The sequence below is a fragment of the Mercenaria mercenaria genome, chromosome 3, assembly GCF_021730395.1.
Source record: "Mercenaria mercenaria strain notata chromosome 3, MADL_Memer_1, whole genome shotgun sequence".
Taxonomy (NCBI): Eukaryota; Metazoa; Mollusca; class Bivalvia; order Venerida; family Veneridae; genus Mercenaria; species Mercenaria mercenaria.
This window is the reverse complement of record NC_069363.1, coordinates 32,883,730-32,905,536: the sequence shown is the minus strand read 5'-3', so window position 1 is coordinate 32,905,536 and position 21,807 is coordinate 32,883,730. Positions and strand designations below refer to the sequence as shown.

At 38.8% G+C, this 21,807-nt stretch overlaps 1 protein-coding gene across 4 annotated transcripts in view; it reads left to right on the top strand.

The window, feature by feature from the left end:
• Positions 1–21,807, top strand: part of LOC123525840 (PCNA-interacting partner-like) — a 178,875-nt gene that overhangs the window by 29,798 nt on the left and 127,270 nt on the right. For all 4 annotated transcript variants that reach the window (XM_053538129.1, XM_053538133.1, XM_053538130.1 and 1 more), the window contains 4 exons: positions 5,872–6,068; positions 8,664–8,837; positions 16,981–17,211; positions 18,612–18,782. The gene's annotated coding sequence lies outside the window, so the exon portion shown is untranslated. The remainder of the gene's footprint in view (positions 1–5,871; positions 6,069–8,663; positions 8,838–16,980; positions 17,212–18,611; positions 18,783–21,807) is intronic.

Here is a 21,807-nt window from a genome sequence, read left to right as displayed (position 1 = left end):
CTTCACAGGAATGATCCTTGGGTGGTCCCCTTTCAAAATTATTCAAAGAACTGAATTCCATGCAGAACTCTGGTTGCCATGGCAACCGAAAGGAAAAACTTAAAAAATCTTCTTGTCCAAAACCACAGGGCCTAGGGCTTTGGTATCTGGTGTGTAGCATCATCTAATGGTCCTCTACCAAAATTGTCCAAATTATCTCCCTAGGGTCAAATATGGCCCTGCCCCGGGGGTCACATGGTTTATATAGACTTATATAGGGAAAACTTTGAAAATCTTCTTGTACAAAACCACATGGCCTAGGGCTTTGATATTTGGTATGTAGCATCATCTAGTGGGCCTCTACCAAGATTGTTCAAATTATCCCCCTAGGGTCAAATATGGCCCCGCCCCAGGGGTCAATGGTTTATATAGACTTATATAGGGAAAACTTTGAAAATCTTCTTGTACAAAACCACACGGCCTAGGGCTTTGATATTTGGTATGTAGCATCATCTAGTGGTCCTTTACCAAGATTGTTCAAATTATCCCCCTAGGGTCAAATGTGGCCCTGCCCGGGGGTCCCAAGTTTCACATAGACTTATATAGGTAAAAAAGTTTTAAAATCTTCTTGTCTGAAACCACAACACTTAGACCTTTGATATTTGGTTTGTAGCATTGTCTTATGGTCCTCAACCAAAATTATTAAAATTGTACCCCTTGGGTGAAAAGAGGCCCTGCCCTGGGGGTCCCAAGTTTTATATAGACTTATATAGGAAAAAGCTTTAAAAATCTTCTTGTCTGACCTAGGCTTTTGTTATTTGGTATGATGCATTGTCTAGTAGTCCTCTACCAAATTTGTTCAAATTATGCCCCTGGGGTTAAAAAAGGCCCCGCCCTGGGGTCACTAAGTTATTATGTGAGTTATATAGGAAAAATACATAAAAAATCATCTGATCCTATTTCCAAGACTGTCTAATTATAATTACCTATTGACCCCAAGTAATATGATGTCACTTGACTGTGACCTTGACCAACTGACCTACTTCTTGTTTTTAACATACAGCCTTGAAATTTTGATGACATACACAGTTTGCACACAAATCGTGAAACTGAATTTCTTTGATCATGAATGTGACCTACTGACTTTCTTAATATTTTATCATCTGTTTGACATTTGAAACATGTAGCTCATATTACTCAGGTGAGCGATCCAGGGTCATTATGACCCTCTTGTTTCTTTGCTTTGTCTACCTATATTTTTTATACAAAAAAGACATCAAAACATAATTCCTCTTAAAAATGTATTTGTGACATCACATAAAAAATCACAGTCATACCCTCACTCTAAACCAGTGTTATTATATATCATCAAAAAATCTGTCAAAAACGGTTCAGCATCACAGTCTTTATTCACAGCCTTGGCACATAGGTGGATTATATATATCTAGGCCATGAGCCATATACACTTAAATTTATTACAGTGATAATGTATTCTGAGAAAAAAAAATGTCAAAAAAGTAATTCTGATTTTTCCCCCTATAACAATGAGCCAATAGAAAGGCGATCATGAGCATTTTGACGTGTAGATCTACTGCTTCCAGGTCCGTATTTTTTGTTTCAAAAATATTTCTTTATTAATGATTGACTGTCTTTTCAGCAAGTGAGTAATCTTTCAGAAAATTCTTACATCAAAGCTCACATGCAAACTGTTTACGCACAGCATGCGAGAAACATTTTTCTCAGTGCATCGTGCCAGTTAAAATAACGCTACAAGCGGTCAAAACAGGCTGAATGGAAACTAACAAGACTAAAAATTAATTAATCAATTCTACTTAGTTACTTACAGTACAGGTTTGCTATTTAATTTTGCGAAGATTGCGTACGGATGCATTGAATCGGATAAATAAAGAAAGCGGGAAAACCCACAGGTGCCCGCTCATATTGCTAAACTATTCGTCAGTGCTCATCACGTGGTGAGACTGATTAAAAATAGATGCGCTAAGATCCTGCACAATTCACTGACTTGGGAAACCAACAACCATAATGACGTCAGCATACAAAAATAACGTAGTTTAACTGTTGGAATACACATGTATAAAGCAATGGTAGGCCCGCAATGGTAGCGGTTTGTTTATGATTTCATTCAACAGTTAATTTCAGGTTATTATTTTACATTTTGAAGTTCATTTTTTTGTTAGCTCACATGTCACTTTGTGACAAGGTGAGCTTTTGTGATCGCGCAGTGTCCGTCGTCCATCGTGCATGGGTGCGTGCGTGCGTAAACTTTTGCTTGTGACCAGTCTAGAGGTCACATTTTTCATGGGATCTTTATGAAAGTTGGTCAGAATGTTCATCTTGATGATATCTAGGTCAAGTTCGAAACTGGGTCACGTGCGGTCCAAAACTAGGTCAGTAGGTCTAAAAATAGGAAAACCTTATGACCTCTCTAGAGGCCATACTTTTCAATGGATCTTTATGAAAGTTGGTTAGAATGTTTACCTTGATGATATCTAAGTCAAATTTGAAACTGGGTCAAGTGCCTTCAAAAACTAGGTCAGTAGGTCAAATAATAAAAAAATCTTGTGACTTCTCTAGAGGCCAAATTTTTCATGGGATCTGTATGAAAGTTGGTCTGAATGTTCATCTTGATAATATCTAGGTCAAGTTCGGAACTGGGTCAACTGCGGTCAAAAACTAGGTCAGTAGGTCTAAAAATAGAAAAACCTTGTGACCTCTCTAGAAGCCATACTATTGAATGGATCTTCATGAAAATTGGTCAGAATGTTCACCTTGATGATATCTAGGTCAAGTATAAAACTGGGTCACATGACTTCAATAACTAGGTCAGTAGGTCAAATAATACAAAAACCTTGTGACCTCTCTAGAGGCCATATTTTTCATGGGATCTGTATGAAAGTTGGTCTGAATGTTCATCCTGATGATATCTAGGTCAAGTTCGAAACTGGGTCAACTGTGGTCAAAAACTAGGTCAGTAGGTCTAAAAATAGAAAAACCTTGTGACCTCTCTAGAGGCCATACTTTTGAATGGATCTTCATGAAAATTAGTCAGAATGTTCACTTGGATGATATCTAGGTCAAGTTTGAAACTGGGTCACGTGTCATCAATAACTAGGTCAGTAGGTCAAATAATAAGAAACCTTGTGACCTCTCTAGAGGCCATATTTTTCAATGGATCTTCATCAAAATTGGTCAGAATTTTTATCTTGATGATATCTAGGTCAGTTTCAAAACTGGGTCACATGAGCTTGAAAACTAGGTCACTGTGTCAAATAATAGAAAAAAACGACGTCATACTCAGTTCAAAACTGGGTCATGTGGGGACAGGTGAGCAATTCAGGACCATCATGGTTCTCTTGTTCAGTTTCAGAAAAGTAGCCGGCGGTACATCTGTCAGTAGCCGGCGAAATCGCAGGCCGCCGGGGCTTGTGGAGAGCCATGTTACATTGCCTAGTGGATCTCTTACAAGTTTGTTCAAATTATGCCCCTGGGTTGAAAAGAGGCTGGGGGTCACTTGTTATGATTATGAGTTATATAGGAAAAAAATACTTTAAAAATTATCAGGTCATATTTCCTAGACTGTTTGATTATAATTATCTGATGACCAAAGTGATTAGGGATCACATGACTGTGACCTTGACCTACTGACCTACTTCCTTGTTTTTTAAGATACAGCCTTGGAATTTGGATGACATGGACAGTTTTGCACACCATTCTTAAAACTGTCTTTCAGTGACCATGAATGTGACCTACTGACCTACTTTCTCATATTTTATCGTCAGTTTTCCATTTGAAACATGTGACTGATATTACTCAGGTGAGCGATTCAGGGTCATCATGACCCTCTTGTCTAAAAATATCTTCTTAAAAAACACTGGGCAAAATTACACCAAACTTCACAAAAATGATCCTTGGGTGGCCCCCTTTCAAAATTATGCAAAGAATTGAATTCCATGCAGAACTCTGGTTGCCGTGGCAACCAAAAGGAAAAACTTTAAAAATCTTCTTGTCCAAAACTGCAGGGCTTAGAGCCTTGATATTTGGCATGTGACATCATCTAATGGTGTTCTACGAAGATTGTTCAAATTGTGCACCTGGGGTGAAAAGAGGCCACACCCCAGGGGCTCCCAAGTTTTACATAGACTTGTAAAGGAAAAAAACTTTGAAAGTCTTCTTGTCTGAAACTGCAAGACCTGGACCTTTGATATTTGGTATGAAGCATTGCCTTTTGGTCCTCTACCAAGATTGTTCAAATTATTGCCCTGGGGTGAAAAGAGGCTCTCCCTAAGGGTTCTCTAGTTTTACATATATAGGAAAATCTTCTTGCCTGCAACTGCAAGGCATAGGCTTTTGATATTTGGTATGTTACACTACCCAGTGTTTCTCTACTAAAATTGTTCAAATTATGCCCCTGGAGTGAAAAGAGGCCCTGCCATGGGGGTCCCAAGTTTAACATAGACTTATAGAGGTCATGTGGGGTGAGAAACTAGGTTGCCAGGTCAAATCAAAGAATAAGCTTGTTTACATCTTAGGGAGCACATTTTTATGCCCCCAGCATCTGCTGATGCGGGAGGCATATGGTGATTATAGGTTTTGAGCGTACATATTTTGTATGAAAAGAGTGCTATATAAGTTAGGTATAATAATAATAATAATTGTCCTGTCTGTCCGTCCGTCCGTACACGGTTAACCAAATGAGACCGTTTCGTCTAGCATCCATTCCCTTACTAGAATGACTTGATACTAATGTAGATGTAACCTGTGACCATTCCTCATCTTCAGACATCACCTGACCTCAGTTTGACCTTGACCTCATTTTGGACTTAGGTTGCATTATATGGGCCATCTTTTGGTTAACCAAATGGGAACGTTTCGTCTAGCATCAATACCCCTTACTAGAATGAATTGATACTAATGCACATGTAACCTGTGACCATTCCTCATCTTCACACATCACCTGACCTCAGTTTGACCTTGACCTGGACCTCATTTTGGACTTAGGTTGCTTTATATGGGCCATCTCTTGGTTAACCAAATGGGACCGTTTCGTCTAGCATCAATACTCCTTACAAGAATGAATTGGTACTAATACAGATGTCAACTGTGACCATTCCTCATCTTCAAACATCACCTGACCTCAGTTTGACCTTGACCTTGACCTCGTTTTGGACTTGTGCAAAATCTCGACAAGGATGCCACTGGGGGCATCAAGCGTTTAATGAACGCAGCTCCTTGTTTATTCAATCTTCATGAAATTTGGTCTGAATGTTTGTTCAAGTGAATTCTTGGGAAGGTCATGTTGGGTCAAAAACTAGGTCACTAGGTCAAATCATAGGAAAAGCTTGTAAACACTCTAGAGGCCACTTTTTTCATCAATCTTCCTGAAACTTCGTCAGAATGTTCATGGGTGATGTGGGGGATAAAATAGGTAACTAGGTCAAATCAAAGAAGAGGCTTGTTTACACTCAAGAGGCCAGGGTTTTTGGTCCAATCTTAATGAAAATTGGTCAGATATTTGTCTCCATGAAATCACATGGTAAAACATGTTTCCACTGATATGGTGTGTTACACAGTTGAGCGACTTAAGGCCATCTTGGCCCTCTTGTTTTAAGATAGAGCCTTTAAATTTGGATGACATGTACAATTTAACACACCGATGTTAAAACTGACTTTCAGTGACCATGAATATGACCCACTAAACTATTTTCTTAATATTTTAGCATCAGTTTGATATTTGAAACATGTAGCTCATATTACTCAGGTGAGCAATCCAGGGTCATCATGTTCCTCTTGTTTAATATGTAAAACTATATCTGTAAACTTTTTAGTGTTTTTTTTACACCAGGTATTAAATTTTTCTTGAATGTGTTACAGGGATCAGGTGATGCCACTCCAGGGTCTATGAAGAGGGCTGGCTCAGTTGACCCACCAGGCGAGGTGAAAAGGCTTGATACTCTTCTGGTGTTGTAGGAAGCCCAGGTCCAGCCATAAAGTGGACAGAGAGTGGTAAACCTATAGAGGAACAGTACTGTGATGGAGTTGTGAATTTCCTGCTGAAGGTAGCCTGTCAGGTAACATAGTTTGTGATATATATTACCTGAAGGTAGCCTGACAGGTAACATAGTTTGTGATGTTTTACCTGAAAGGTAGCCTGCCAGGTAACATAGTTTGTGATATATTACCTGAAGGTAGCCTGCCAGGTAACATAGTTTGTGATATATTACCTGAAGGTAGCCTGCGAGGTAACATAGTTTGTGATATATTACCTGAAAGGTAGCCTGCCAGGTAACATAGTTTGTGATATATTACCTGAAGGTAGCCTGCCAGGTAACATAGTTTGTGATATATTACCTGAAGGTAGCCTGCCAGATAACATAGTTAAATATATGACCTGAAAGGTAGCCTGCCAGGTAACCTATTTTGTGATATATTACCTGAAGGTGGCCTGCCAGGTAACATTTTGTGATATAATACCTGAAGGTAGCCTGCCAGGTAACATATTTTGTGATATATTACCTGAAAGGTAGCCTGCCAGGTAACATAGTTTGTGATATATTACCTGAAGGTAGCCTGCCAGGTAACATAGTTTGTGATTTATTACCTGAAAGGTAGCCTGCCAGGTAACATAGTTTGTGATATATTACCTGAAGTTAGCCTGCCATGTAACATAGTTTGAGATATATTACCTGAAGGGTAGCCTGCCAGGTAACATAGTTTATGATATATTACCTGAAGTTAGCCTGCCAGGTAACATAGTTTATGATATATTACCTGAAGTTAGCCTGCCAGATAACATAGTTTGTGATATATTACCTGAAAGTGGCCTGCCAGGTAACATAGTTTATGATATATTACCTGAAGTTAGCCTGCCAGTTAACATAGTTTATGATATATTACCTGTATGAACTATAGTGTTCTTGATGTATAATTTGTTGGAAAATTTAAAATGTTTTGCTTGCAAAAATACGGGGTAAAGAATACTTTATATTGGGATAAGAATTTCAGATTGACAAATCAGAATCTTGAAAAAGCAGTTGTAAAGTAAAGCATCTCGCTCAAGATTACTTATATTTTTAGCTCACCATAGAACAAAGTGCTCAGGGTGAGCTTTTGTGATCGCTCACTGTCCATTGTCCAGCCAACCATCCACTCTTGCCTTTAAACAACATCTCCTCCTAATCCACAAGGCCAGTTTTGATGAAAATTCACAGGGATGCTCCTTGGATGATCTTCTTTTAAAACATTTCAAAGAATAAATTCCATACCGAACTCTGGTTGCCATGGCAACTGAAAGGAAAAACTTTAAAAATCTTCTAGTCCAAAACCGCAGGTCCTAGAGCTTTGATATTTGGTATGTAGCATCATCCAGTGGTCCTCTACCAAGATTTTAAATCAAGTCAAATATGGCCCCGCCCTTGGGGTCACATGGTTTACATAGACTTATAAAGGAAAATCTTTGAAAATCTTGTCCAAAACAACAGGTCCTAGGGCTTTTATATTTGGTATGTAACAGCATCTAGTGGTCCTCTACCAGGATTATTCAAATTATATCCCTAGGGTCAAATATGGCCCCACCCTGGGGGTCACATGGTTTATATAGACTTATATAGGGAAAAACTTTGAAAATCTTCTTGTCCAAAACCACAGGGCCTAGGGCTTTGATATTTGGTATATAGCATCATCTAGTGGGCCTCTACAAAGACTGTTCAGATTATATCAGTAGGGTCAAATATGGCCCAGCTCTTGGAGTCAATGGTTTATATTGACTTGTATAGGGAAAAACTTTGAAAATCTTCTTGTACTAAACCACAGGGCCTAGGGCTTTGATATTTTGTATGTAGCATCATCTAATGGTCCTCTGCCAAGATTGTTTAAATTATCCCCCTAGGTATGAACACTAGATATGGGTCCTTGAGGGTCACATGGTTTATATAGACTTATAGAGGGAAAACTTTGAAAATCTTGTACAAAACCACATGGCCTAGAGCTTTGATATTTGGTATGTAGCATTGTGTAGTAGTCCTTTACCAAGATTGCTCAAATTATCCCCTTGGGTTAAAACCGGCTCCATCTGGGGGGGAAAATAACAAAACAAAACACAAACACATATACTTATTGCCTAGCTGTATTTATTTAGTAGAAATTTTAACTGTTCAAGCAAGCAGCTCAGGTGAGCGATATAGGGCCATCATGGCCCTATTATTCGTTGCATCTTTTTCTTATTCAAAATATATCACAAATAATGTAGAACTTCATTTGTACTGCACAAGATTACAAGGATATTTAGATATGGAATATCAAATATTATATGCGGCCCCCATTTTCAAGTGGTTAAGGACGCTGATTATTTGCCCCCTTAGTTCAATACATTGCTTGGGTGAAGAATTTTTCATTTGTGGATCTACCCAGGTGCTCACCTGTGCCTGTAATAATAGATGGACTGATACCTTATGTTTTTCTCCACCATCAAATCCTGGAATACTGCCTTATGACTTAAACCTTTGTTGATGTGGCATAAGACCCAACAAAGTAATCCAACGATAAAATACTGCTGATATGGAAATTGCTCTCAAGTATGATATACATTGTATTTAATATTTAATTTCTGATTTAATATTGAAGATAACTCGTGTAGCTATTTGTTTTAAGCAGTAATATCTATTCAGGTGAGTGAGGTAGCAGGCTCACAGGGAGAGGTGCTGTCGAGGTGTTGGCACTGTTGAAAATGGCCTTGAGACAGGATGTATGGCTTGGTTTGATAAACTGTAGAAAGTCAGCAGCCAGATTTCAACAACATATGTACAGCCTTAGAGTTACTGTGCTTCCTTCTAACTATACTGGTAAGTTAACCTTTACCCTGTTGAATTTCTATAATGAACTAGTCTGTTTTTTAATTTGAACATTACCATTAACTGTCAAAAGGGATGCTTATCAAAAAGATACTGACTAAATGGCAAACAGTGCAGATCGTGATCAGACTGCAGAATCAAGTGTGTCCAGTATGATGTACGTTAAAAATGACTAAAGCTTGTCTGTTTTGGAAATTTTGTTCTGTCTTGTTTGATTGCATGAAGTACTGTGAAATTATTTAAAATATTTGTTGGGCACTAATTAGTCCCCTACTGGTTGAAAACCAGTTTCGGGGACTATAGGAATTCGCTTTTCCGTCCATCTGTCATTCTGTCCGTCCATCTGTCCGTCAGCAATTTCATGTCCGGTCCATGACTCTGTCATCCATGAAGGGATTTTAATATTACTTGGCACAAATGTTCCCCATGATGAGACGACGTGTCATGCACAAAACCCGGACTCTAGCTTAAAGGTCAAGGTCACAATTTGAGGTCGAAGGTCAACAGGGCTTTTTTCCTGTCCGGTCCACAACTCTGCTATCCATGAAGGGATTTTAATATTACTTGGCACAGATGTACCTCATAATAAGACGATGTGTCATGCACAACTTTCAGACCCCTAGCTCAAAGGTCAAAGGTCACACTTGGCAGTCAGATGTTAACATGGCGATCTGTTTCGTGTCCGGTCCATAACTCTGCCATCCATGAAGATATTTTAATATTACTTGGCACAATTGTTCTCCATGATGAGACGATGTGTCCTGCGCAAAAACCGGACCCCTAACTTAAGGTCAGGGTCACAATTTGAGGTCAAAGGTCAACAGGGCTTTTTTTCCTGTCCGGTCCATAACTCTGCCATCCATGTAGGGATTTTAATATTACTTGGCACAGGTATACGTCATAATAAGACGATGTGTCATGCACAATTTCAGACCCCTAGCTCAGAGGTCAAAGTCACACTTGGCAGTCAAATGTTAACATGGCATGAACAGGATCTGTTTCGTGTCCGGTCCATAACTTTGCCATCCATAAAGATATTTAAATATTACTTGGCACAAATGTTCCCCATAATAAGATGACATGTCATGCGCAAAACTTGGACCCCTTACTATAGGTCAAGGTCACAATAGGAGGTCAAAGATCAACAGGGCTTTTTTCCTGTCCGGTCCATAACTCTGCCATCCATGAAGGGATTTTAATATTACTTTGCACAAATGTACCTCATAATAAGACGACGTGTCTTGCACAACCTTCAGATCCATAGCTCAAAGGTCAAGGTCACACTTGGCAGTCAAATGTTAACATGGCATGAACAGGGTCTGTTTTTTGTCTGGTCCATAACTCTGCCATCCATGAAGATATTTTAATATTACTTGGTACAAATGTTTCCCATGATGAGACGACTTGTCATGCGCAAAGCCAGGACCCCTAGCTCAAAGGTCAAGGTCACAATAGGAGGTCAGAGGTCAAAAGGGTTTATTTCCTGTCCTGTCCAGAACTCTGTCATATATCAAGGGATTTTAATATTACTTGGCATAAATGTTCCCCATGATGAGACAATGTGTCATTTGCAACACCCAGAACCATGCTTAAAGGTCAAGGTCACACTTGGAGATCAAAGGTCAATGGGACATTTTTCCTGTCTGGTGTTTATTTTTGTCATGCAAAAGACGATTTGAAAATTACTTGGCACAAATGTTCACCACTATGAGACAGAGTGTCATGCACAAGAACCTGGTCCCTAGGTAGAAGGTCAAGGTCACACATAGAAGCCAAAGGTCAGATACAAGAATGACTTTTGTCTGGAACACTTCTTCATGCATGGAGGGATTTTGATGTAACTTGGCACAAATGTTCACCACCATGAGGCACTCTTGTTTTTTAGAATTATGTCCCTTTGTTTTTACTATAAATAGCTTATATTGTAACTTACTTATTACAGGCCATAGGGAAAAATCAAGACCAGTTTTATGTGGTACAACATGCATGTTACATCCGATTTTAGGTGTATTTTGACCTACCTTTACCTGGTAACGAGTTTTGTTTAGACTTTTATAGATTTTTTTTTTTTTTTTTAATATAAATAACTAATATGATACCATTTCTATAATTGACCAAAAAAAATGCTTTATGAAAACAACTATAGGGTTTTATGTATACAAATTTTAATCCAAGTGTTTTGTTTATAACATATTGTATACATGTGTATATAGTACAATATTGTTTATACATTATTGAAGATAGCAATTCATTATGTTACACTGCAGTAGAGAAAATTAGGTGCCTTCCACTAGGGGACTTTGTATTGCATTGCAATACTTTATTCACTTGTTTTCGTAGGTTTCTTGTTTGTTTCAGTCAATGAAATCACATCATGATAAATCAATAAATGTTCCATTTGAATTTCATGGCAGCCTGCCCACTTAGCTCAATAGGGAGAGCACAGACATACGGATTGCGGGTCGTAAGTTCAAGCCCTGGCCAAGATGTATGTTCTCTGTGTTGATTTAATAAAAGAAAATTGTGTTTGAAATCATTTGTCCTCTGCCTTAGAGTCTTGTGGGGAAGTTGGCAATTGCAGAGAACAGGTTTGTACTGGTACAGAATCTAGTTGGGTTAACTGCCCGCCGTTACGTATCTGAAATACTGTTGGAACATGGTGTTAAAGCCAAAACAAACCAGCAAACAAATTCATGAAAGCCAAAACTGCGAAATTTCATGGCAAAGAATATAATTGATTTCACAGTACAGACTAACCTGTACTAACGGTCACCTCTGATCAGCGGTCACCTCCGTTCAGTGGTCATTTTATGATGCCCCAGACAGATTTTGCTCTATTTCATCACTTTATTCAGCGGCCACCTCCCAACCGCGGTCAACGGCCACTGAAATTGCCTCCCAACCAGCGTATATGACCCCTTCCAGCGGCCATGTTTCTTCCAAAACCAATTTTTTAGGGGATAATCGCCGAAGGTACCCAATTTTTGAGAAACACTTGATTGCTAAGTTTCGCATGATTTCACCACAAGAAAGACAAAATGACATGAGCTTCTCAATTTAAACTGATAACCAAAGGTGTAATCTTCTTTTTGTTATGATCAAAAGGCCAGTAATTATCGGCAATTAGCTGTCTCCTCATGTCAATTTTGTTGTTCACAGTTTGATCTCGGGTTAAAGATCTTTTCACTGTATCTTAGTAATTACAAAATGGATTTGATTCAAACTTGAAAGTAGTTGTTCCACATCATCACCCACATCATATGACACTAGGTGTATAATTCTTGCACCAATATTTTATGAATTTTGCCCCCTTTTTGCTTAGAATTATACTTATTTAGAGTTTTGATACACTTGATCTTTATCTCTCTTATAACTTAATATTTTTGACACAGACTCAAGCTGTGCAATATCTTCATCCTCCATTGGAGTCATTAAACATTCCAGTGACAGCTCCATTCCTCAGATGTGCCCAGTTTCACTATCCAGCATAGAAATGTTTGAGCGCACTGTCTCCTGTGACAACTCATGTTGACAATATCTATATGAAACTTAGAATGTTAATATTGATGATCTGTAGGTCAAGGTTACATCTAGGTTAGATAGGGTAAAAGAATTGGTCACCAGGTCAAATCAAAGGAAAAGCTTGTTAACACTCTAGAGGCCACATTTGTGACTGTATCTTCATGAAACTTGGTCAGAATGTTAATCTTGGTGATAGTTAGGTCTAGTTTGAATCTGGGTCAGGTGGGTTCAAGAACTCGGTCACCAGGTCAAATCAAAGGAATAGCTAGTTAACACTGGAGGCCACATTTATGACCTTATCTTAATGAAACTTCGTCAGAATGTTAATCTTGATGATCTTTAGGTCAAGTTCAAATCTGGGTTAGGTGGGGTCAAAAACTATGTCACCAGGTCAAATCAAAGGAAAAGCCAGTTAACACTGTAGAGGCAGTATTAATGACTGTATCTTCATGAAACTTGGTCAGAATGTTAACCTTGATCTTTAGGTCAAGTTCGAATCTGGGTCATGTGGAATGTGACCTACTGACCTACTTTCTTGTTTTTAGCTCACTGTTAACTCTACAGGTCACAATTTTGGTCCAATTTATTTCTACTCAAGATTTTTGCTCCAATTTTAATGATAATTGGTCAGAATATTTTTTTCCATGAAATCAGTAGGTCAAACATGTTTACACTGTTATGGTGTGTTTCTCAGGTGAGCGACCTAGGGCCATCTGGGCCCTCTTGTTGGTTACTATACTATATACATAGACAGAATCTTGTGTGCACCATCTCTTTTCATCCCCTTGACACAATTTAATGAAACTTCACACAAGTGTTCAGTAACAACAGTAGTAGTGCATGGGGCATGTTAGATTCCTTCAGAAAAAAAAATTGCAGAGTTACTGGACCTTGTTTTTAGCTCACCTGTCACATAGTGACAAGGTGAGCTTTTGTGATCACCCTTCGTCCGTCGTCAGTCCGTCCGTGCGTCCGTCCATCAACAATTTCTTGTCTGCACGATAGTGTTTTCGTTTATGATTTTATTTTAACCAAACTTGCACACAACTTGTATCACCATAAGATCTCGGTTCTTTTCTTGAACTGGCCGGATACCTTTATGGGTTCCAGAGTTATGGTTCCTGAAAGGGCCATAATTAGCTATTTTGACCTTGTCTGCACAATAGCAGCTTCATTTATGATTTGATTTTAACCAAACTTGCACACAACTTGTATCACTATAAGATCTTGGTTCCTTTCTTGAACTGGCTAGATTCTGTTATGGGTTCCAGAGTTATGGCCCCTGAAAGGGCCAGAATGAGCTATTTTTGACCTTGTCTGCACAATAGCAGCTTCATTTATGAATTTAATTAAACTTGCACAAAACTTGTGTTGCCATAAGATCTTAGTTCCTTTGTTGAACTGGCCAGATCCCTTAATGGGTTCCAGAGTTATGGCCCCTGAAATGGCCAAATTTAGCTATTTTGACCTTGTCTGCACAATAGCAGCTTTATTTATGATTTGATTTTAACCAAACTTGCACACAACTTGTATCACTGCAAGATCTTGGTTCCTTTCTTGAATTGGCCAGATTCCATTATGGGTTCCAGAGTTATGGCCCCTTAAAGGTCCAAAATTGGCTATTTTGGCTTTTGCAGCCATATAGAGACTTCATTTATGGTTTTATTTGATACAAACTTCCAAAATATCTTCAACAACAATAAATCTTGGATTCCATGACAAATCAGATCCAATCGTAGGTTCCAGAGTTATTTTATATCTGATTACCTCCCCTGATTACCTCCCCTGATACAACATAAGTGAAATGAAATATCCTTGGCCAACACGCGTGACCTTTTGGTACTATACATGCGGGAAATTCAATCTCAGCGTTCATATAACGTACACATTCGGTCCGCGGCAGAGTATTGTTAAAATACTGAGACTGTTTAGCAGAGAATATGTGTTGTGTAATTCACTTTGACGCATTGTATTTTATAGAATTCGGCCAAAGAATGAGGAAACATCACAAAGTATCTGCCGTGTATACGGTACCGGTCACGTGCGTTGGCTTTTAGACTAGTTACGCACACGGTGTCAATGCCTTGGTAATTTTATCCTTACAAGTATTTTCTCGCAAAAACATCGAAATTTAAACAGAGTAACGATCACACATAACACTGAATAACTGTCTTCATTGTATGGAAACATGCAGTGACCGGTAACTCAGTTTTAATGCATGACATGCTTATTTCTTTACTCTATCACGTTTTACAAAATATTGGGAATGCAGTGGGTGGGGTAGCACCGATGTCAGGATTTTCGTTTCAGACCGATTGAGTTATCAAAATTTCAGGAGCCCTGCTGTTTGGTGTATGTGCGTGCGTGCGTCCGTCTGTCCGGATTTGTTTGTCCGGACCATAACTTTGACGTGCATGGAGCAATCTTGTTTATATTTGGCATGAATGTTAACCTCAGTGAGACAGAGTGTCATGCGCAAACCCCAGGTTCCTATCTCAAAGGTCAAGGTCACAATTACAGGTCAAAGGTCAAATTCAAAAATGACTTTGTCTGGAGCATTTCTACTTCATGCATGGGTGATTTTGATGTAACTTGGCACAATTGTTCACCATGAGACTGAGTGTCATGCGCAAGAACCAGGTCGCTAGATCTAAGGTCAAGGTCACACTTAGAGGTCAAAGGATACAAGAATGACAACTTTGTCCGGAGCATTTCTTCTTCATGCATAGAGGGATTTTGACGTCGCATGGCACAAATGTTCACCACTCTGAGATGGAATGTCATGCACAAGAACCAGGTCCCTAGGTCTACGGTCAAGGTCACACTTAGAGGTCAAAGTATAAGAATGACTTTGTCTTGAGCATTTCTTTTTGATGCATAGAGGGATTTTGATGTAACTTGGCACAACTGTTCGTCACCATGAGACAGAGTGTCATGCGCAAGATCCTAGAATTACTTCCCTTTGTCGTTACTATAAATAGCTTATATTCGTAACTTTTTTATTACTGGTCGTAGGGAAAAATCAAGACCACTTTTCTGTAGTACAACATGCATGTTACATCCAATTTTCAAGTGAATTTTGACCTATCTCTACTGGTGAGGATTTTTGTGTGGACTTAGAATTTTTTTTTTTTTTTTTTTTTTTTTTTTTTTTTTTTAAGATTTACATCCCTGTTGTTGTGACTTTAAATAATTTATATTGTAATTTTTTGCAATCTCTTTTTTTATTTGGCATAAATGTTTGCCTCAATGAGACAGGGAGTGTCATGTGCAACTCCCAGTCCTTTTGACAGCTGGCGGGCTCGACATTTTGCCCGTGGGCATCTAGTTCATGTAATAAACACTAGGGGTAAGTTCACATGGAAGCTCTAGGGAAGGGTAGGCTGTTGTGTAAGTGATACTTACTCCCACCAGTAAAGTAACCAACCAATCAAAAATTGAGCCCTGGAAATATGTAGAACTGTTTTTCCCCGGCACATTGAGCACTGTGATGAAAAGCAAGGTACCAGTACCCTACCTCGCCGTGGTGTTTGCAGAGTTCAGCTCTTGAACAGGGAAGGTACGATTGGTGTACTTATTTATACCGCTCAAGTGGGTTATCGAGTATAGAGTCGGTCTCTACTCTACCCTAGAGCTTCCATGTGAACTTTCCCTAGGTTACAGCATCAAGTCCCATAACTCTTATATGAATTTCAAAAGAAATATTCCCCTTCCTGGACTTAATAAATCTAGGTTGAAGTTTTGCATACAAATTGTTCCCTCCATAAGTCATTACAGATAATGAATTGAAAGTTATTGAGTGATTAAACATGGAAAAACATGCATGTTCTATAACTCTGAATTATATTTCAGGAAAGTTAAAAAAACAACAGGTTAAATGTTTGCATGGAAATTATAATCTCTAAAACTAATACATCTACTTGGTTGAAACTTTACACATTCAGTCTATCTCTGTTATTGCTGAATGGATTTGATTTAAATTTAAAATACTTGTCTTGTTGATGAATCATTATGACGCAAGGTCCATAACTCAAATATTTAATACATTATGCCCCATTTTACTTACAATTTCAGGTTAAAGTTTTGATGCATTTCACACTTTATAACTTATATAAGTTAGTATCTTCATCACCAACATTGTGTAACACATGATCTATAACTTTGACACTACTTCTTATGGTTATGCTGCATTTTTACTTAGAATTTCAGTTTAGATGTGATACACTTTCACTTTATCTTATGTATGGATTTAAACTAAAAACACTTCTGCCACACAGTCAATCCATCACAGGTGCCTTACTCTAGAATTTTTTTTCTGACCATGAATGTGACCTACTGACCTACTTTCTTAATATTTTAGCATCAGTTTGACATTTGAAACATGAAGCTCATATTACTCAGGTGAGCAATCCAGGGTCATCATGACCCTCTTGTCTTGGTAAGTGGAAAACCACAAATTCATACCACAATGAAACAGCTGTTTTTAGCATCAAAATTATTACCCACAAAATTAGATGATATCCCAGCATATGATAGATTATTTGTAAGTATTCATAAGGCACTGAGTTTCTGAAGTAATAAAAGTAACAGTTACCACATTTGTTCATTACAGGAAAAAGATCAGATACTGGCCAGCTTTACGCCTCTACAAAAAGGGATAGCTGCCTGTATGAACTGTCCAAACACCAAGGTTATACGAGGAGTACACAGTCTGTTGTCACGACTGATGAGCTTTTTCCCAACAGAACCAGTCAGCTCTAATGGCATCAAAATACGAGGAAATAGAATGTCTGTATGCATGTGTCAGCAAGCTGGTCTATGAGGGACTCAGTAATAATGACAAGTTTGTATCTTTCTTTTCCGCTTTCTGTCTTTTAAGAAAAAGGGTGTATAAACACTGCTTCAGTTTTCAGTATTCTTTGGTCAGTGCTATGTATATGGATGAATCTATCAGCAACTAAGGACTATAGGAATAATAAATTAAGTATAGGTAAGTTTTCCCTTTTTATGCCCCCGAAGGGAGACATATTAGTTTTCGACTGTCCGTCCGTTCGTTCGTTCGTAAGTTCGTTCGTCACAACGTTAACTTTTTGCATGAAGGCACTTTACTCGCGAACCACTGCACCCAGGACTTCAAACTTCACACGCTGATAGTACTTATTGAGTATACCACCCCTACTGACTTTGGGGTCGCCAAGTCAAAGGTCAAGGTCACAGGGGCCAACATTAACTTTTTGCATGAAGGCACTTTACTCGCGAACCACTGCACCCAGGACCTTCAAACTTCACGTGTTGATAGTACTTATTGAGTACACCACCCCTACTACTTTGGGGTCACCAGGTCAAAGGTCAAGGTCACGGGGGCCAACAGTAACTTTTTGCATGAAGGCACTTTACTCGCGAACCACTGCACCCAGGACCTTCAAACTTCACATGCTGATAGTACTTATTGAGTACACCATCCCTACTGACTTTGGGGTCACCAGGTCAAAGGTCAAGGTCACAGGGGCCAACGTTAACTTTTTGCATGAAGGCACTTTACTCGCGAACCACTTCACCCAGGACCTTCAAACTTCACCTGCTGATAGTACTTACTGAGTACACCACTCCTACTGACTTTGGGGTCACCAGGTCAAAGGTCAAGGTCACAGGGGCCAACATTAACTTTTTGCATGAAGGCACTTTACTCGCGAACCACTTCACCCAGGACCTTCAAACTTCACTTGCTGATAGTATTTTATGAGTACACCAACCCTATTGACTTTGGGGTCACCAGGTCAAAGGTCAAGGTCACAGGGGCCAACTTTAACTTTTTGCATGAAGGCACTTTAGATGCGAACCACTTCACCCAGGACCTTCAAACTTCACATGCTGATAGTACTTATTGAGTACACCACCCCTACTGACTTTGGGGTCACCAGGTCAAAGGTCAAGGTGCTGCGGGGGCATTTGTCACCATTAGTGACAGCTCTTGTTGAATGTTTCATTAGGATCTCTGTATTTGTTATAAGCCTGGTATGAAGGCTATTACACTATACACTCAATGATAATAGTCCATACACAAAATGATAAAAGGCTAATATGTATACAATGATAAAAGGCTATGTACACAATGAAAAAGGCTATGTACAAGTTTTGCACATTTGTAAACAGCATTTATTTCAGCTTGAGCATTATTCAATGAAACGGTTCATACTTTCACTTTCATGCAAAACCTTTGAAGTAGAACATTGCTATTTCCAGGGCAACAAATGGATCAACATCCCAGTTGTTAATAGTACACTGATGATACTGAAAGCAGCATGTATACACAACCAGTGCCATGTAGACAGACTAATCACAACTTTTATGAAACTGCTCACTAAAATGGCTAGGGAGCATCTACAGCCATTAGCACTACAGAGGCTAGCCCAGGTAAATTCTTGATTTTAGGCCATAATAAATTAATTCCTAGATTATCATCCAAATTTCATTCAAAAAGGGAGCCGGGGAGGTGGAGGGGAGTGGATGAGAGAATTTTATTTTTAAACTGTACGCAGGAGTTCCATTTGACCTGGACTTGGGATTTGGACTCTTGAAATAAGCAAAAGTGTACATACAGACTCCTAGGATTTCAGCTGAAGGGTCCTTTTCATCAACATGAGATTTATTAATCCCCCGCCATGGCGGAGGGATTATAGGAATGGTCTGCGTCCGTCCGTCCTTCCATCCGTAACAAAATCGTGTCCGATCCATATCTCCTAAACCCCTTGAAGGATTTTCATAAAACTTGGGTCAAATGATCACCTCATCAAGACGATGTGCAGAACCCATGAGAGCCTTGTTGGTTCAAGGTCAAGGTCACAACTCAAGGTCAAAGGTTTGAGCCTGCCATTTTGTGTCCGCTCTATATCTCATAAACCCCTTGAAGGAATTTTATAAAACTTGGGTCAAATGATCACCTCATCAAGACGATGTGCAGAACCCATGAGTCAGCCATGCCAGCTCAAGGTCAAGGTCACAACTTAGGGTCAAAGGTTTTGAGCCTTCCATTTTGTGTCCGCTCTATATCTTCTAAACTCCTTGAAGGATTTTCATGAAACTTGGGTCAAATGATCACCTTATCAAGATGATGTGCAGAACCCATGGGTCAGCCTTGTCGGCTCAAGGTCAAGGTCACAACTCAAGGTTAAAGGTTTGAGCCTTCCATTTCGTGTCCGCTCTATATCTCCTAAACCCCTTGAAGGAATTTTATCAAACTTGGGTCAAATGATCACCTCATCAAGACGATGTGCAGAACCCATGAGTCAGTCATGCCAGCTCAAGGTCAAGGTCACAACTTAGGGTCAAAGGTTTGAGCCTTCCATTTTGTGTCCGCTCTATATCTCCTAAACTCCTTGAAGGATTTTCATCAAACATGGGTCAAATGATCACCTCATCAAGGCAATGTGCAGAACTTATGAGTCAGCCATGTCGGCTCAAGGTCAAGGTCACAACTGAAGGTCAAAGGTTTGAGCCTTCCATTTCGTGTCCGCTCTATATCTCCTAAACCCCTTGAAGGAATTTTATAAAACTTGGGTCAAATGATTACCTCATCAAAACGATATGCAGAAATTATGAGTCAGCCATGCCAGCTCAAGGTCAAGGTCACAACTAAGGGTCAAAGGTTTGAGCCTTCCATTTTGTGTCCACTCTGTATCTCCTAAACCCCTTGAAGGATTTTCATGAAACTTGGGTCAAATGATCACCTCATCAAGACGTTGTGCAGAATTCATGAGTCAGCCATGTCAGTTCAATGTCAAGGTCACAGCTAAAATCAAAGGTTTACCCTTTCACTATCCATAGCAGTGGCGGGGGATTTAGCTGTCTTTCAGACTGCCTTGTTTCATTTTAAAACCACAAAATCAAGCCTTATTTACCAGTATTCGAAATGACAGCTATTTATACATAAATCAAACCCCTGAGTACATGTCAAGACAAACGGCAAAAACAGAATAAATTAAAAACAAACTTGTAGACTTTCTTTTTTACTCTCATATTACATTTATCAACAATTCAACATTTTATTAAGAAGCTGGATCGACCTGCGTTCTTGATGGACCAACTTAGTTTTCTCGAAAATAAAACTAGTAAAATATTGTTATATTTGTTGTTTTTTTAATTAAATATTTTGAATATATAGAAGGAACTGTTACAATATTTCAGAATGGTATCGTTCAAAATGTCATGAGCTTCTCAATTCAAACCGATAACAAAAGGTGTGACAGCTTTTTTGTTACGGTCAAATAGCCAGTAATTATCGGCAATTAGCTTGTCACCTCGTGTCGGTTTTATTGTTCAGAGTTTGATCTCGGTTAAAATAATCCCTGATTTTCCTAATGTTTGTGATTTTTAGCTCCACTATTCAGAGAATAGGGAGTCTATTCTACTCGCCCTGGCGTCAGCGTGACCTTTCTTGGTTAAAGTTTTTAGGCAACCTTTGTTTTTCTGTCATATCTTTGTTACTATTGCATATATCTTACTGTTACTTCACATAAACATTGTCCAGCATACAAAGTATGTGCAGGGGCTGGGCCCATTATACTTAAGGTCAAGGTCACCAAGGTGTTATACTTTGGTTATTTGTAAGGTTAAAGTTTTTCGGCAACCTTTGTTTTTCTGTCATGTCTTTGTTACTATTGCTTATATCTCACTGTAACTTCACATAAACATTGTCCAGCATACAAACAAAGTATATGCAGGGGCTGGGCCCATTATACTCAAGGTCAAGGTCACCAAGGTGTTATACTTAGGTTATTTTTAAGGTTAAAGTTTTTCAGCAACCTTTGTTTTTCTGTCATATCTTTGTTACTATTGCTTATATCTTACTGTTACTTCACACAAACATTGTCCAGCATACAAACAAAGTATATGCAGGGGCTGGGCCCATTATACCAAAGGTCAAGGTCACCATGGTGTTATACTTTGGTTATTTTTAAGGTTAAAGTTTTTCAGCAACCTTTGTTTTTCTGTCATATCTTTGTTACTTTTGCTTATATCTTACTGTAGGTTCACATAAACATTGTCCGTCATACAAACAAAGTATGTGCAGGGGCTGGGCCCATTATACCCAAGGTCAAGGTCACAAAGTTGTTATACTTTGAATTATTTTCATGTCAAATTTTTTCGAAAACTTTGTTTATAGACGTATCTTTGGTACTTTAAAAGATAATGACTTGAAATTAAAAATGTTTCTTTATAATCATCATCTGCATGTGTGGTTACATTCCCCATAACTCTTATTGTATTTTTGACAGAATTATGCCCCTTTCATACTAGATGTTTTTTGGCAATCTTCGCTTTCTGGATATAACTTTAGTACAATATAAGATAAGACTTGAAACTTAAAATGTATCTTTATCATCATCATCTGCATGTGTGGTAACAATCCCCATAACTCTGATTTGTATTTTTGACTAAA